General features: G+C 48.8%; 1 protein-coding gene across 1 annotated transcript in view; it reads right to left on the bottom strand.

Moving 5' to 3' along the window:
- LOC309806866 (death-inducer obliterator 1-like) overlaps window positions 1-5680 on the bottom strand; it is a 56158-nt gene extending 50478 nt beyond the window's left edge. Inside the window, 1 exon segment of the mRNA XM_082625880.1 lies at window positions 5497-5680. The gene's annotated coding sequence lies outside the window, so the exon portion shown is untranslated.
- Between the last annotated feature and the right edge of the window lie 10792 nt (window positions 5681-16472).

Raw genomic sequence — 16472 nt, 5'->3', positions numbered from 1 at the left:
TTCTGCCAGCAGTGGGGTTAAGGTGTGGCTCAGTCTAGACTCTCACGAGGTCCCTGCGACTCAGTTCATGGGAACTTGGGGTGACCGTGAAAGAGGGAGACAAGTGGACACCTCCCGCCCTTGACTGCCTCAAAGGGAAGCTGGTAATTGTTACTCTGCTCTCTCAAGTAGCGTCTATTTCAATGAAACTTAAGTGAAATAGCTGAGTTTGAAGGGATTTTTACAACTCATCAGACACCCTGAGATGACCTCTGGTCAAAGTTGGATATTCACATTAAATTTGTAAATAGGAGAAGGTCAATAATAAAAACTATTTTTCGTAGGAAAAAGAAAGACTGTTCCAATTACATGTCAAGAAATTATACCAGGAAGTCAGGAAGAGGAAGAAAACTGGTGTCATCTGTACAGAGAGACGAGAGACTTAAAGGAAAAGGGTTAATGAAACCAAGAGGGGTGACAAACTTCGGGGCCCAGGTGGGAGGGTGTGCCCCCGACACTCAGCCACGCTGAGAGCCCCACAGAGATGGGACAAGGCCAGTCACGGCGGGAGATGCCACGGGGGCTCTCAGAACCACAGGTCTGACAGACAAGAGAGGACAGGAAAGGCCTGAACCACAATTCGTAACCTCAACCTAATAAACATACAGAATTCGCCTAACAGAGAATGCACATCCTTTCCAAATAAACACAGAATTTTAAAAAATTGACCACATAAGAGGTCACAATGGAAGTCTCAACAAGATTTTAAAAACTGCCATCTTCACTGATCACAATGTGATAAATAAATGGGAGGAATAGATAAAATGCTGTCCTTACAAAGAACAGTCTTATCTGCAAAACGGAAACAGACTCACAGACATAGAGAACAGACTGGTGGTTGTCAAGGGGGTGGGGGTGGGGGATTGATGGAGTGGGAGCTTGGGGTTAGCAGATGCAAACTATTACATATAGGATGGATAAACAAGGTCCTAACCCTATATAGGGTTACAGTTCCCTCTATAGCACAGGGAACTATATTCAGTATCCTGTGATAGACCATAATGGAAAAGAATATGAAAAAGAATGTATGTATGTATATACATATATATATATATATATACGTGTGTGTATATATATGTGTATACACATATATATACACCTGAGTCACTTGGCTCTACAGCAGAAATTAACACAACATTGTGAATCAACTATACTTCAATAAAATAAATTTAAAATAAAAAGGACAGAATTCCTACTGCACAGGAAAGGGAGAAGCAATAGTACAGCTGCACCTGGTAACTGGGGCTGGTGCGCAAGGACAAGTGGGTGCGGGGCGGCCCCCAGCCCCTCTTCAGGTGGAGGAGGGAAGACAAAGCAGGGGGGCAGCGCCACCGTCCTGCCCAATGACTCTGATGGTGACACGACAGAGGAGAGGGGAGCACTGCCCCAGAGAGTGAGAGACTGCCCCACAGCCCCAGAGCCTGGCTAGGGTTCAAGGTCATGAACCCAAAATGTCACCTCACAACAACTGTGTCACCAGTGATCCTGGATTGGGGCTGGACGGGGGAAAATGGTGTAGAGGATGTTATTGGGACACGAGGCAAAATTTGAATTACATAAGAGTATTACAGCAATGTGAAGTGTCCCGATTTGGGCCATTGTATTCTGGTTATGTAAGATAATGTAATATTCTTGAAAATCACACACTGAAGTGTTTGGGTATCAAGGGGCATGGTGCCCACAGTTTACCATCAAATGGTTGAGACTGCGAGAGACAGAACAAATGGGGCAAAATGTGAACAACTGGGGGTTCTGGGTAAAGCTGGGTGGGCACACAAGGAGCTCTTAGCACTCATCTTGGAATTTTCCTGCAAGTTTAAAATTCTATAAAAATTTTAATTACCATAAATAAATACAACGAATCATCTAAATCCTGGGTTCTACAGGCACCTGTCTGGCCCAATCTCTTCACAATCTCAGTGCCGTAGTAGAAACTGTGGGGTAGGAAGGACTGCTATAGCTTAGAGACAGAAAAACGTCACTGAAGGCAACACAGGAGCATGGCTGGGTGCTGGTTTGGAAAAACACGCAGCCATAAAAGTCACCTTTAGAACATCTGGGGGACATGGGAATACGGACTGGGTAGTAGATGGTATGAGACAATGACTATCGACCTTGTGAGGTGTGAAAACGGCACTGGCGTTACGTGGGCGACGCAGGCGTAAATATTTAGAGGTGACGGGTCATGGCATCTGTCATTGTCTTTGAAACTGTGCTGTGCGCGTGCACGTGTGTGTTAAACATGGTAAATGTTGACGGCTCACACTAGGTGAGGGGAGGGCAGGTGTTCAGTGAACTCTGTGCTCATTAGAAAAATAAAACAAAGCGAACCACCTGCTAGCAGACTCGTTTACTCATTCTCAACTTCTCCACCTGACGCCTCCTGGGCACTGAAAACCTAGCCCGTCGGACACAGAACGTGGATTCCGCCCCACCCCATCCTGCTCGTCCACACATCCTCCCATCTCAGGAAACGGCGCCACCCGCCCACCTGCTCCAGCCACACGCCCCACCGTGATCCCCACTTCCTCCGCCCAGCAGCCCTACATCCAGCACCGCGGGTCCTGGCCAGTCTCAGCAGAGCGGCTGCGGCCTCTGACCAGGGTCTGTCTCTCCACTCCTGCCCACCCCCAACCTCTCCTCCTGGAGTCCCGTCTCCCTTTTGCACAGCAGGGAGAGCCATCTTTGCAGCCTGTCAACCAGACCCCACACCGGGATGGAGGTGGTCCATTCACCCTCGACCTCTTAGCCACTTCCCTCCAGCCCACGGGGTCTCTGTCTTATTCAAGGTGCCCCCAGTGTCTGGGACACAAGCCTGGGTAGAGTCGGAACAGACCTGTGGGATGACATGTGTACTGAAATAATTTAGGAAAATCACGGAAGACTTTTGTGTATCACATCTTTCAAAATGTTCATGCAAGGAAGAGGGGGAAAGTCACTAAGGAAACAGGAAGGACACAAGGGTTTAAGCTACCTACATTCTAATTCCCCCCCAAATTGCTACTGACGTCACTTCAGACTGTTTCCTGATGGGTCTTGTAATCCGACCCAGAAACAATCTACAACTTCAATGTAACTAAATTTCACAAATATTCAGGAAGCCTAAGACACATAAAAATTAATGGCCGGAAGTTTTTAACCCATTTAATCTTTGAGTAGAGATAGTGACAGTTAAGTTTTTTTATTGCTGTAAACACCTTCAGCATATTTGAAGGAATCATATAAATAAGAGTTTACCACTATTACGTACACACAGCCAACCATTAAATCATTGTTTTAAAAAGAAAAGCTTTATTTTTTTACAATAAACCAAGTCTATCGCTAAAAATTAATGTTAAAGAGTAACCACACTATAAATAACCAGAAATGATCCAATCAGCACAAACTGCACACAGGGATCGCTTTCAAAGGCAACTAAATATACAAGGAAAATAAGGAACTTGACGAACTTACGAAATACACAAGATGGAAATGCCCATAGGCACAGAAAAGGGAAACGGAGAAGACAAACTCTTAGCACTCAGCCCCAGGGGCCTCACTCCAGGCGGCCTGGGGCGCTCGGCCGGCCGCTGCCCCAGGATCTAGATACGGAAGGCTCTTTTGCAAAAGGTTCCACGTTTACAGTGCCAGCCTCAGCTCGGTTCTCTAACCAGGCCCGTGCTGCGGTCAATGGCAGCGACTACACGACAGCCAGGACCAGCAGCAAAACCCGGACGCTCTTCACTAAGGCCTCATCTACAGCGGCCAGCCCCACTTCAGTGGCCCACTAAGCCCAGTTGCGCTCCCTGGAAAGTTTCCTGTTTACTTCTCCTGGGCCAGGAGCAAGGACCAGGTCCAAGTCTCTAGACCAAGGATGGACCCAAACCCCCTGAAACTGGAAGCAAAATTGTGTGTGCGTTTCTTCTGGGCAGGACATTCTTTCACTCACCTGCCCTCCAGGTGCCAAGAAAGTCACAGAAGCTAGGATTCACAGCTTTGATCCTCCAGGGGTCCCGGTTCATAAAGGACCACAGGCTACCAGCCGGTTAATAACCCCAAACCTGGTCTTTTTAGGGATGATTTACATCACAACTGGAGTCTTAGACCATCTTTAACTTTTACGTATTACCTTCAGATAATACGGCCCTTGTTTCTATTTCCCCACCTGTACGCTCAGAACTTTAGAGCAACTTTCTAAGGTAACAACAACAGCAGGAATTCACTAGATGCTCTGTAACTGCAGGCACTGGGCCAGACACTACATTTCAGCTCCTTTACTTCCTGTGTCCCATCTACGCACTAGGTAATATACCTATCTTATAGACGAGAGACTCAGGTGGAGAGGTAAAGAATGTGTAGGAAGTTGTTAAACTAGGGAAGAGCAGAGCAAGAATTTAAACTTTTACCGTCAACACGTAGTACATATAAGGCTTTTTTTCAGACGGTAGGTGCTCAGCAAATGTTTATTAAATAAATATAAACCATGCCCATTATGATTCACGGTGAGTTCAGTGATGCCCATCACTTGGCGTGTATGTGCGGACACACCCTTAGGAAAGGGATCTAGATGCCTAGCTTTAATATATCCCTTTAAAGAAATAAATTTCCACCGCTCCACACTGTAGGTTCAGAGATGAATATTTGTCTTGCTCAATGCTCTATTTCCTGAGCCTAAAACAGAAACCGGTACAAAGTACTCAATAAATGACTAAGTTAATTAACTCTATGTTAGGGAATCATCCCGTACCCAGCTATAACAGAAAAAGTAACCACCTGTTGCTTCTACACAGAACAGCACAAATAAAATCCACAGATAAAACAACTTATATAAGCTGTAACTTCCTCCTTCTTCAATATCCTTAAAAGAACCAAGCAAAACGGAGTAACCCAGTGTGCAGGCGGACTCCCTCCCAGGAAGGGGGCCCCGGCCAGCACCTGGGAACTTAGATTTCGGGGGGGTTCCCACCACCATTGGTCACTGGCTTATGCTAAACACCAGCTTTCCTTCTGGGCGTCTGGGATTTGGCCGCGTGCCACCTAGGGAATACCCCCCCACAACCAGCCCCCAGTAGGATCCATGGCCCCGAGTCTCTAAGGAGCTTTGCTGTCCGGGAACATGTCACCAGTGCTGGGGGGTGACAGGCATCCTGAGTGGCTCCACTGAGAGGTGTTCTGGGGAGCTGGCGCCTGGGGCCCCTAGACCTCTCCCCATGCGCCTCTGCTGACTTTGCTGGGTTCTTTGCCCAAAATAAATCAAAGCCATGAGTCCTCTTAACGAATCTTCAAACCTGGGGGTGGTCTTGGCTACCCCCATCCACCTAGCAAAGCAAGGTGACCACTGACTCTTGCCAGCTTTCCCTCCCTTGAACACAGAAGTGCCTGCACCATTGTTTTCTACAAAAAGGTGCCTGTTACCAGCACTGACTCTCATCAGCTTGGCGTCTAGGACAACTGTATACCACCGACAGCACGCATTACCTTCTATCTCTTTCCATGCGGTTGTGCCTCTCCCTCCGCTGGGACCTGCCCCGCGGGGGCCCGCTCTGCCTCTGCTCCCCGAGGGCGGCCTGGGGCGACTCCACCGACGGCCAAGCACCCTGCGCTGCTGTGGAGCCTTCACCCACATTCCGGAGCTCTCCAAGGGTTCTTCGTTCTATGTTTGTGTCCAACTGATGTATCCTACTCCGACTCCTCTTATTTCTTGCTTGTTTACATAGCGCTTCTTCTTTGCAAAAGAAGGAAAAAGTGGTATTTTAATTGTTCGGTTCTTCTAAACTTACCCTCGTGAATGCTGAATATATCTTTTGGTATTTTCGATCCAAGATATAAACATGAATGGGTAAGGAGCACACAGAACCAAACAAGAAGCGCTCCAAAATTCCACAGAAACATCCGGCACAAGGCTCTAGGTTTCAAACTATACAGCTGAACATAAACTAAATTAAAACACCCCAGAGGGCTTTCCTGGTGGCGCAGTGGCTGAGAGTCCGCCTGCTGATGCAGGGGACACGGGTTCATGCCGCGGTCCGGGAAGATCCCACGTGCCGTGGAGCGGCTGGGCACGTGAGCCATGGCCAATGAGCCTGCGAGTCCGGAGCCTGTGTGCCGCAACGGGAGAGGCCACAACAGTGAGAGGCCCACGTACCGCAAAAAAAAAAAACACCCCAGGTATTATGTAATCAATACAGCTTATACAGCAATACAATCAAAAGTCCCCCTTTTAAATCAAGAGCCATTTTAACTGTCATCTATGAATAAAAAAAACAAGAAGTTGTTTGATTTTTCTGATACTCAGAATGGGAAAAAAAAAAACAAACCTAGAAATATTTTCTCCAAAAGATTTTCTTGAGATGCAATTATTCTAAGATGACAACTGATATTCTAACTGCAATGCTCAGAAGAGGACAGAACCTAAGTGGTTTAGGATTAAACACGCCCTCACCTTACAAGTGAGATTCCCCCCACAAAAGGAGTAATCACGTCATAGCTTTGACCTGTGCTACAGAACTATGTCAAATTTCTATCACAGTACAGCAGGCGTCTAATAAGTACCTGTGGTGATGTGCATTCCCGAGGTACCGTACAAAGCCAAACCCTCTACGGTGAAAGAATCACTTAACACACATTTTAGAATGGTGATAGCTTTTCAAAAGACATAGAGAGGAATTCACAAGTATTGGTAATATTTTGGTTCCTCAGCTGAGTAGTCAGTACAGGGACTATTTTAATTTTAACCTTTATACCTTACAAATGCTCACATATACTTTCACGAGCAATGTCGTAAGAACAATGGAAAATTAATCACTGGCGTGGGAGAAAGAAGGAGAGCTCCATCCCTACCCTGTCTTTATCAGCTCTTGAAAAGCTGAGTGTAAGCTGTGTTATTGTTGGATAACTCGAAAAAGAATGTTTTCCGGGAAAAACGGATTGAGGGTTAACATCAGGGGTAAGCAAAGTTTGCCTTCAGAAGTTTCTTTCTTTCTAAGACTTTCTGTATCACCTTATGGCCTCTTGCTCCCAACTCAATCCTTTGCCCATCTGCAGATGGTCCCCTAAAGCTCTGAGCGGATTTCAGACTCCTGCCTCACTCATGAAGTATGAAATAAGAGAAAAAAAAAAAAAAAAACCCTAAATTTGCTGTCAGTATCGAAAATGTACCTAAGTCTATCATGTTTCTGTTTAAGAAGGTTACTGTTAAGAAAAAGCAGCCCCTAAACTCAACGTTTCCAGGCCAAGGATAAACGTGATGTTCAAAATTCGCAAGGATGTTCCAAGTGAGGTGACTGGGCAGAGGGACAGAAGGATTCCTAAGATGCAAGCAGGCTTCCCAGATCCTTTCATTGGTTTATAAACCACCGCTCTCCCCTCCCCCACCCGTGGCCAAAAAAAAAGGGGGGGGACAGAGACATCAGGCAGGAGGAGAAAGCACCTGCCAGCTTCTGTTTTATCGCTTACCTCCTACTTTAATCCGAACCTGCTCAGGCAAAGCTTTGTTTCTACTACCCAAAGTCTGTTTAGTGGATTCAATTTACTTCTGATAACAGAAAGAAAATGCTCTCGGCAATCCAATATCCTGATGCTTGGTAGCTTCAAGTACACAACGTGAGTTACTAGAACTCTGGAAAACAGTGAAGCAACAGCAACGTTATCAACAGGTGACAATCTCCTCTCTACGCACAAATAAAAGGCACTTAAATAGAAGTAACGTCAAAGTTATTCACATGAACTTGAAGAACTTTAGGTGCACGACGGATTTTTAAATATCCCCGAACCACATAAATACTCTCGATTTTAACAAGTTATCGAGCTCAATGAAAGAAAGAAACATCCTTGGGACCTAACTAAAATACAATTTCTCCATTTAACACAAAAGAGCAAAGCTTCGCAAATCTTTCTCCCTACCTGTGTTTGTGAAAGATTAGAATTTCCACTAGTAGAGCAACTCTTTGCAGTAAACAGAGGGCATGTAGATTGAAGAGCAGTAGCTGCAGCAGCGGTTTTGTTGTTCACTAATGTTCTACAGTTCTTTTGTGGCTGATGAAGTGGAACATTCATTAATTCGGAGGGATGGCGAGTAAGAGTTACCAAACTGCCAAGACAAGAGAAACCCAGAAGCACATGAAGAGTATGTGGCAGGTAAGTTTCCTGAAACACCACAATCACTAACACTTGATTTTCTGGATAGGAACTCGAAGCTGTTACCATGAATGCCCCCCATCACGGAAATCTCTACAAAACAATTATCAGCTAGTGTTGTAGGGGACAAGTTCAAACTTTCTTCCTCACATTGGAAGGTGTGGCTGTGTGTCATCTTTTAGTTACACCTCCCTTCCCATTACACTTCTGACACCCATCTCTGCTTTTTTTTGGCCATCCTCCAAAATCTGACGACTATGGGCAAAATGGGGAAAACTACAGGGTGGGGACACACAGAAAGCTGAGGAGACACCCTAGCAGACAGGCTACTCCTCCCCGATAGTTGTTGCTGCGAGATCACTTATGGGCTGGCAGTCTGGCTCAAGGATGAAGCTGCATTTTACACTCAAAGCCTCACAACATGACGTCTGTCCTCCCAGGGGATGCATCTGTGCAAGATCAGGTCAGCCTCAACCTGAGTCAACAGACCGGGAAGCAGAGGTCTCTCCTGACATTTAGGTGGGCGATTTGGGGACAAAACCTTTCTTCCTCAGGAACATGTGTGCACTCACCTCAACTCCTCTCTCTTCCACATGCACACGCAGAGCGCACGCCGCAAAGGTAATGCTGCAGGCTGTGCACTTGATATCTGCTTGCTGTGCCTGCACAGAGCACACAAACTTTCAGCTCAGCCTCCAGACCCACTGAGGTCTGCTCCCTGTTAAGATGCAAGCTGCAGTGAGGCCGCTGGCCTCTGCAGAAAACCCTGGTCTACATCCACACCGAGGCTGGTGCTTCTCTGCACAGGACCCTGGTCTACACCCTGATCCAGCCGGGCCCGCTCCCTGGGGGATGCACCCACTGGTTGAGCGCCATGCCAGGCTCGGGGGGATCCGCACCGCGCGGGGCTGGCGGGGGCTCGGCTGCTATGCTGTTGAAGCCGTCCTCCAGGCGGACGCGCACCGCCGACTTGGCCCGCACCTCGGTCGCGCCCTCCACGTTCTCCTTGCCGGCGCCGTCGGGCGCCTTGGGCCGGGGTGCGCCGGCGCCCGGCCCGTCGGCGCCCGGCGTCTTCTCGGCGGCGCGGGGCGCGCCCGCCTCGCTCAGCAGCATCATGCGCAGCTCCTGGAAGTCGATGTGGCCCAGGCACTGGTTGGCGCCCGCGAAGCCACCATCGGCCAGCGCAGGCGGCACAGCACCGGGTACACGGGCGGCGCGACCCCGCCGCCGCGCCCACGGCCGCAGCGAAGCCCCCCGCCGCTGCGCCCGGCGCCGCCGCCGCCAGGAAGCAAGAGTTGACGCGCGTCTCAGGCTCGCCGGCGGCCGCCGCCGCCTCCATGTGCGAGTAGAGGATGTGCTGCAGCTGCATGTACTCGATCTCCGTCATCTCCACAAGGCTCAGGTCGCTGGTCCTGAAACTCAGCCCCGCCTCGCCGAGCGCCGCGTCCGCGCCCTCGGGGCCCGCCGGCCCGCCCGCCTGCGGCGCCTCCTGCTGCCCGGGGCCCGACAGGCCTGCGCCAAAGGCGTGTGGCGCGCGGGCGGGCCGGCTGGGCCAGGCCGGGCCAGGCCGGGCGGCCGGGTACGCAGACACCGACGGCCGCGGCGGGCCTGCGCCGCCCGCCCGCAATGGCGGACCCTCCCCGGCCCCACCTCGCCCCGCCCCGCCCCGCCCCGCCCCGCCCCGCCCGGAGGCCCCACCCCGAGGGCGGCCCACACCCACCGCCCGCCCCGCCCCCGCCGCGGCGCCCCGTCCCGAGCTGCGCGCACATGTAGGGGGCGCGGCGTTCTGCTGGCGGGGGCGCGGCGCGCGGGTCCAGGCCGTCCAAGTCCAGTGCCTGAGGGGCCAGACCACCCGGGTCGAGTGTCCGCAGGGCCGGGCCGCCCGGATCCCAATGTCCAAGGGGCCAGACGCCCGAGTCCAGTGTCCGAGGGTCAGACACACCTGGGTCGAGTGTCCGCGGGGCCGCCCGGGGCCTGGCCGGGTATCAGGGCGCACGCAAGAGACACCTCTCTAGGTAACGCTTCACCACCAGTCCACGTATCCACGGGGTGCCCTGCGGTCCCCCCCTTCTCGGGACACGAGGCCTGCAGTAAGCCCGAACAGTAGACAGCTGAGACAGCGGCCCCAAATACAGGTGTGACAAGGCAGGCTGTACGGAGGTGAAAACTCAGGCAGGTAAATCAATACACGTGGTGCACGGTTCCTCCTAGAACCGGCAGGGCTCGTGTAATCAATGCACTGGACAAACACTGGCCACTGATGAGCTGGAATGCACGTGCCATGTGGGTTCATCCTTTTAAAGTGCGCTCTTCAGTGGTAGTGTGTTCACATGCCATCACCACAACCAGTTTTCGAACATTTTCATCACCCCAAAGAATCCCATACCCATTAGCACTCCCTAAACACTAACCTTCTTTTTGTCCCTATGGGTTTGCCAACCCTGGGTACGTCCTATAAATGGTAGCATAGAAGAGGTGGTCTGTAGAAGAATTATTTTTGCAGGCTCAAAATGATGACTGTACCCACCTCTCACCCTTACCCCCATCTCAACCACTGGCTGTTTTCTGTATGGGAACCACGTGCTTTAAAGAAAGGCCTGTGATTTAGGCACAGTTTTCTTCCATCAGGCTCTGAATCGCTCATTCTGTCAGAGCTCAGACATCTATGGAGTGCTATTCATTTCTTCTGCAGTATCTTTTCTTTGAACAATGTAAGATCATCCTGCACTTCCCTGGAGGACCGTGCTTCCGCTGCAGGGGGTGCAGGTTCAATCCCTGGTAGGGGAACGAAGATCTCACGTGCCACGTGGCACAGCCAAAAAACTTTCACAAAAAAAAAAGTAAAAAGACAAAATATATATAAATTTGCTTTTCTTTTTGTCGACTTAATATGTCCCCAGTAGGATAACGATGGACCACTTACTCAAGAAAAGGTATCAGGTGTGGGGGGGGGGAAAAGAGCACTTTTTCTCACACCTAACATAAAAAGTAGTTTCAGGTCATCGAAATACCTACATTTAAAAAGAAAATTATACAACTACTAAATATATAGAATGATATCGATAAAATCTTTGAGAAGATTCTAAGCGTGACATCAACACAGACCGTAATGTGCACAGGCTCGCCCTGGGGATCTTGTTTAAAAGCAGATTCTAATTCAGCAGGCCTAGGTGGGACCCGGAATGCCACCTTTCTAAGGAGGCCCCAGCTGACGTGTGTGCAGCTGATCAGTTGACCCCACTTTGAGCAGCAAAATCACGCAGTATGGTGAAATTTACAATGTTTCCAAAAGAAAATAAAATCAAGATTATGTGCGACTTGGTTTTTCGCTTATTGGAAATAAAGACCTTTGGCACCTACATTGTTTTCTGTGTTTCTTGATTTGGGCGGATCCCTTGCAGATAACAGTTTTTGAGCCCTCTTTTATTTAGACATGAAACGTGAGAATGATCTGGCTTTAGTGGGACTTATTTTATAAATAAAATGTGAAGAAAATATAAAACATGTTTTTTTCAAACTCTAAACGTGGCTCCAAGTGGTTCTGGTGTAGCCCTCCAGGGGTAGCCCTCCTTAGCTGAGGACCCTGGCTGTAGGGTCAGGCAGAGCCCGGCGGAGCAGGTCAGGGCGGGAGAAAGGCCCCACCTGGGCTCCCCTGAGCTAAGAACTAAACATGCAGAACAATGAATCAATGAATAAGTAAACAGCATCATGGACCGATGCGAAGGGCTGGCTTTCGAGAACAGGAGGAGCTGCTCTGTGGACAGGCCATCGTGCAGGGGGAGACCCCCAGTGGGTGGCAAAGTCAGTTTAGTGGCTCCGGACTAACGGCCAGAGACCCAAGCACAGCATCCGTGTGAACCTCAAGGAATGTGGGCAAGCGTCGGACATGACACCGCTGTACAAATATATGCATTCGGTGGAACCAGCAGGGCTGGATAGCAAAACCAGATAGAGAATAGAGACATTACAAGAAATTAAAACTACAAAGCAATATTGGACATGAACAGATAGGCACACATTCTTAACAAAAGCTTAGCAAATTGAATCCAACAAGATTTCTTAAAAGGAATAACTCATCGTAACCAAGTGGTGTTTATTCCAGGGATGCAAGTTTTGTTTACATTGGAAAATCAACCAATGTAAATTACTATATTCATAGAGCAAAGTGAAAACCCATATGATTACCTCAAAAATGAAAACAAAAAAGTGGCTGGCAAATCTAACATCCATTCCCGATAAAAATTCGGCAAACCAAGCATGGAGGGCAAGTTCCTCAACCTGATAAAGGGCGTACATGAAATTACCACACTTCACATCATACTTAAATGGCAAAAGACGGAATGTTTTCCCTCTCGATGAGGAAAAAGGAAAGATACCCACTGTCGCCACTTCTATTCAGCCTTGTGCTGGAGGGTCTGCTCGGCGTGACAGGGCAAGAGAAAGAAGAGCATGCAGGTGGGAAGACCAGAAGTGGAACTGTCTACTTTCTCCCTAGGCAGCACGATGACCTAGGGAGAAACTCCTACAGAACCTACACAAAAGCCAGTGAGTTCAGCGAGGTCGGAGAACATAACAACATCCTAATACCAGTCATGTTCCTATACAATAGCGGTGGACATGCAGACCCTGCAATTAAAGTACAGTAGCGCCTACCATCACTCAAGCGCACCCCGAGGTGTGAGTTTCACAGAATACGTATAGGACATGCATGTTGAATAGCATACGGGGTGCTTTCACTGCCCTAAAAATCCCGTGCTCTGCCTACCCAACCCTCTGCCCCTTTGCCCCCTGGCAGCTACCGATCCTCTTACTGTCTCCATAGTTCTGCCTTTTCCAGAGTGTCATAGAGGTGGCATCATGAGGCCTTTTCTGATTGGCTTCTTTCACTTAGTTAAATGCATTTCAGGTTCCTCTGTGTCTTTTCGTGGTTTGATAGCTGATTTCACTTAGTGCTGAATCACATTCCATTGTCTGTGTGGGACACCGTTTATTTATCCGTCACCTGCTGAAGGACATCTTGGTTGCTTCCAAGTTTTGGCAACTATGAATACAGCTGCTGTAAACATCCCTGTGCAGGCTTTTGTGTGGACATGGGTTTTAGCTCCTTTGGGTAGGTACCAGGGAGTGTGCTCCTGGAGCGTATGGTAAGCGGATGCTTAGTTTTGTAAGAAATAATCAAACCATCTTCCAAAGAGGCTGCACCATTCTGAATTCCCACTGGCATGAACGAGAGCTCCTGTCATTCCGCATCCCCAGCCCCATCTGGTGTTGTCAGGGCTGCATGCTTTGGGCAGTCTACGAGGTGTGCTTGACGGCCTTTGGAAGACTCAGTTACTGTGCCGGCTAGGTGGCAACCCCGTGCGGGCCAGGGCGGGGGCGATGTCTCCCGGGACACGGTCTGGGCTCCGCAACCAGTGGTGCTCTTGCTCCAGGATTGCTGGATCTGGAATCAAGGGGTGCGAATGGGGTGGCCCCTCTCCCTATTACCTCTCCTGATGCCCCGCAGAATCTGTGCTTCTTGTCCTGTGACTCTCGGTTCTAGAGGGCTCAGTCCCGAGAGGAAGAGAGCTTCCTCGCGGGCACGCAGTGAGGCTTCCTGGGGCTGTCGGTGGAGGCTGTGGCCTGGCCACTTGGGACTCTTCAGGCCCAAAGCAGGGGTGGCAGTGCCCGACTGTCCAGCGTGAGGAGCCGGAGAACCCAGGTCCTCTTCATCCTCCAGGCTGGTGGACTGCCACACCGATGCCCTCGGGCCCGACGGCTGAGGCTCAGACCCGGCAGAAGCAAAGGTTTGGGTCACCCACCAGGCCACGAACTCCCAGCAGCTGCTCGGGGGCCCAGGGAGCGTGGACGGGTTCATGGAGGAGGGTCGTGGAGTGACGGCTGTGACAGCCGCGCCTCGTCCTGCTTCTGATGGAAACGTGCCCGCGTGTTTATCCACCGCACGCTTTTGTTTTCTCCTCCTTGCTCGTCCCTGGTCGCGTAGGATGCGACGGGAATGGCCGGCCTTATTCCCATGGTCTGCAGGACCGGGAAGACCGCCCAGAAGTGACGGGAGGTCCGGTCCCCTCTCCTGGGGGCGGGGACAGTGACGATGGGGGCGCCGCGTTGGGTGGGAGGTGAGTTTGTGCCTGTCTTCCTTTGGGAATTTGGCTCAAAGGGCGGCTGTAAGCAAGGCATGCAGGCACGCGGGGGGCCGAGATGATGGGTCCACTCACCCAAATTTGGGTCCACTCACCCACGCACAGTAAGGCCAATCTACTGACACTGGCTTGCAGTGAAAGAAAGTGCAGCTTTTATTGCGGGTGCCAAACAAGAACTTCAGGTCTTTTGAGCATTAGCTGCCCACACTGCTTGTTTGGCACCTGCAAGAAACGCTGAACTTTTTTTCACCGCAACTGGTGGCAGCAAATTGCCTTTACTGTGCGCAGGCAAGTGGACCCAAATAGCGTTCAGTACCATTCAGCCTCATCAATAAACAAACAGCAAGGAAAATAGGAAAGGGGAGCCATAACAGATTAAAAGGTATTTAAGAGCTATGAACCCAATGCCGTCTTTGGATACTGATTTAAGTAAGTCAACAGTAAAAAGACACTTGTGAGCCAATCAGAGAAATCTGGACAGGGATGGAGATTAAGGAAGATGATGATGACGTGATTGTGCTTTTAAACAGCCCTTTTCTTTTTAGAGATACATTTGTGAATCAAAATGATATGACATCTGGAAATGCTTTAAAAGAACTCAGTGACGGTGGGAGGATGGCGATGTATAGGTGAAACAAAGTTATGCCTGAAGCTGAGTTATTGCACACGGGAGTTCATTATTCTAGTCTCTCCGTTTTTGTGCATGTATACATTTCTGTAAGTTTTTGTTTTTAAGCACAGCGTTCCTACACAATTAAGTCTAAGTTTATATGTTTTTATTGCGGTAAAATATATATAACATAAAATTTGCCATTTTTTACCATTTGGAAGTGTACAATTCAGTGGCTTAAGTACATTCACAATGTTGTGTAAACATCACCGTTATCTATTTGCAGCACTTTCTCATCTCCCCAAACTCAAACTCTGTCCCTGTGAAACATGTTCCCTCCATCCATCTGCCTCCCCCAGTCTCTGGCCCCCCTCATTCCACTTTTTGATATTATGAATCTGATGACTCTAGGTACTTCATGTAAGTGGAATCATACAGTATTTGTCTTTTTGTGTCTGCCTTTTCCCAGTCAGCATCCTGTTTTGGAGGTCCATCTATAGTGTGAGGCATGTGTCAGAACTTCATTCCTTTTCATGGCTGAATAGTAATCCATTGGCTATACAGACATTCTGCTTATCCATTCGTCTGTTGATTGGATTGTTTCCACCACTTGGATTGTTTCCACCTTTTGGTGACTATGAATAAAGCGGCTACGAACACTGGTATACAAATATCTGTTTCAGTCCCTGCTTTCTATTCTTCTGGGTAATTCCTATTCTTTTGGATCATATGGTAATTCTGTGTTTCACTTTTTGAGGACCCACCAGCTGCACCATTTTACATTCCCACCAGCAATCCCGAGGGCTGCAATTTCTCCACATCCTCACCAACACTTGTTATTTTCTTTTCTAAGAGCCACAGTCAATGGGTGTGAACTGCTATCTCACATCCATTAACGTGCTTTTGATTTGCATTTCCCTGATCATTAGTGATGTTGAGCATCTTTTCATGTGCTTATTGGCCATGTGCTTATCTTCTGTGGAGAAATGTCTATTCAAGTCCTTTGCCCATTTTTGAATTGTGCTGCCTCTTTGTTGCTGGACTACAATAGGTTTATATTTAATTTGTGTCCAGGAAGGGAAGTATAAGCGCTCTCTCTGCTGCCACTGCGCTGACTTCTGAGTCATCTGGAACGGCTGGAGCACTCCACCTGTCCACACGCTAAGTGGCATCCCAACCAAGGCCATCTGCCATTTGCAACAACTGTCTATGCTCAGAAGCTATATCTGCACATGAATACATTCTAATTTCCTTCCCCAAATTTAAAAGATTTTCAACGGGTCTTAATGCAATGTAAGATGAACCATGGTTTGATATATTGGTGTCTATATTCTGACACCCAAAGCCCAACTATAAAATATTTGCCTATATTGGAGAAGGTAGAATTTACCTTTGAGAATACCTAAATAGAAGTCCGAAGGAAGACAAGAATCATCTCTCAGATGTAAGAAAGTACTTCAAGAGATTTTCTAAACAATCGTCATAAAATGAGGTGGATAGCCCTGGGCACCCGTCTTTATTTTGAATACTTCTGCCAGCAGTGGGGTTAAGGTGTGGCTCAGTCTAGA

The sequence above is a fragment of the Mesoplodon mirus genome (genome assembly GCF_964341445.2).
Source record: "Mesoplodon mirus genome assembly, chromosome: 6".
NCBI lineage: Eukaryota > Metazoa > Chordata > Mammalia > Artiodactyla > Ziphiidae > Mesoplodon > Mesoplodon mirus.
This window is presented reverse-complemented; position numbering and strand designations above follow the sequence as displayed.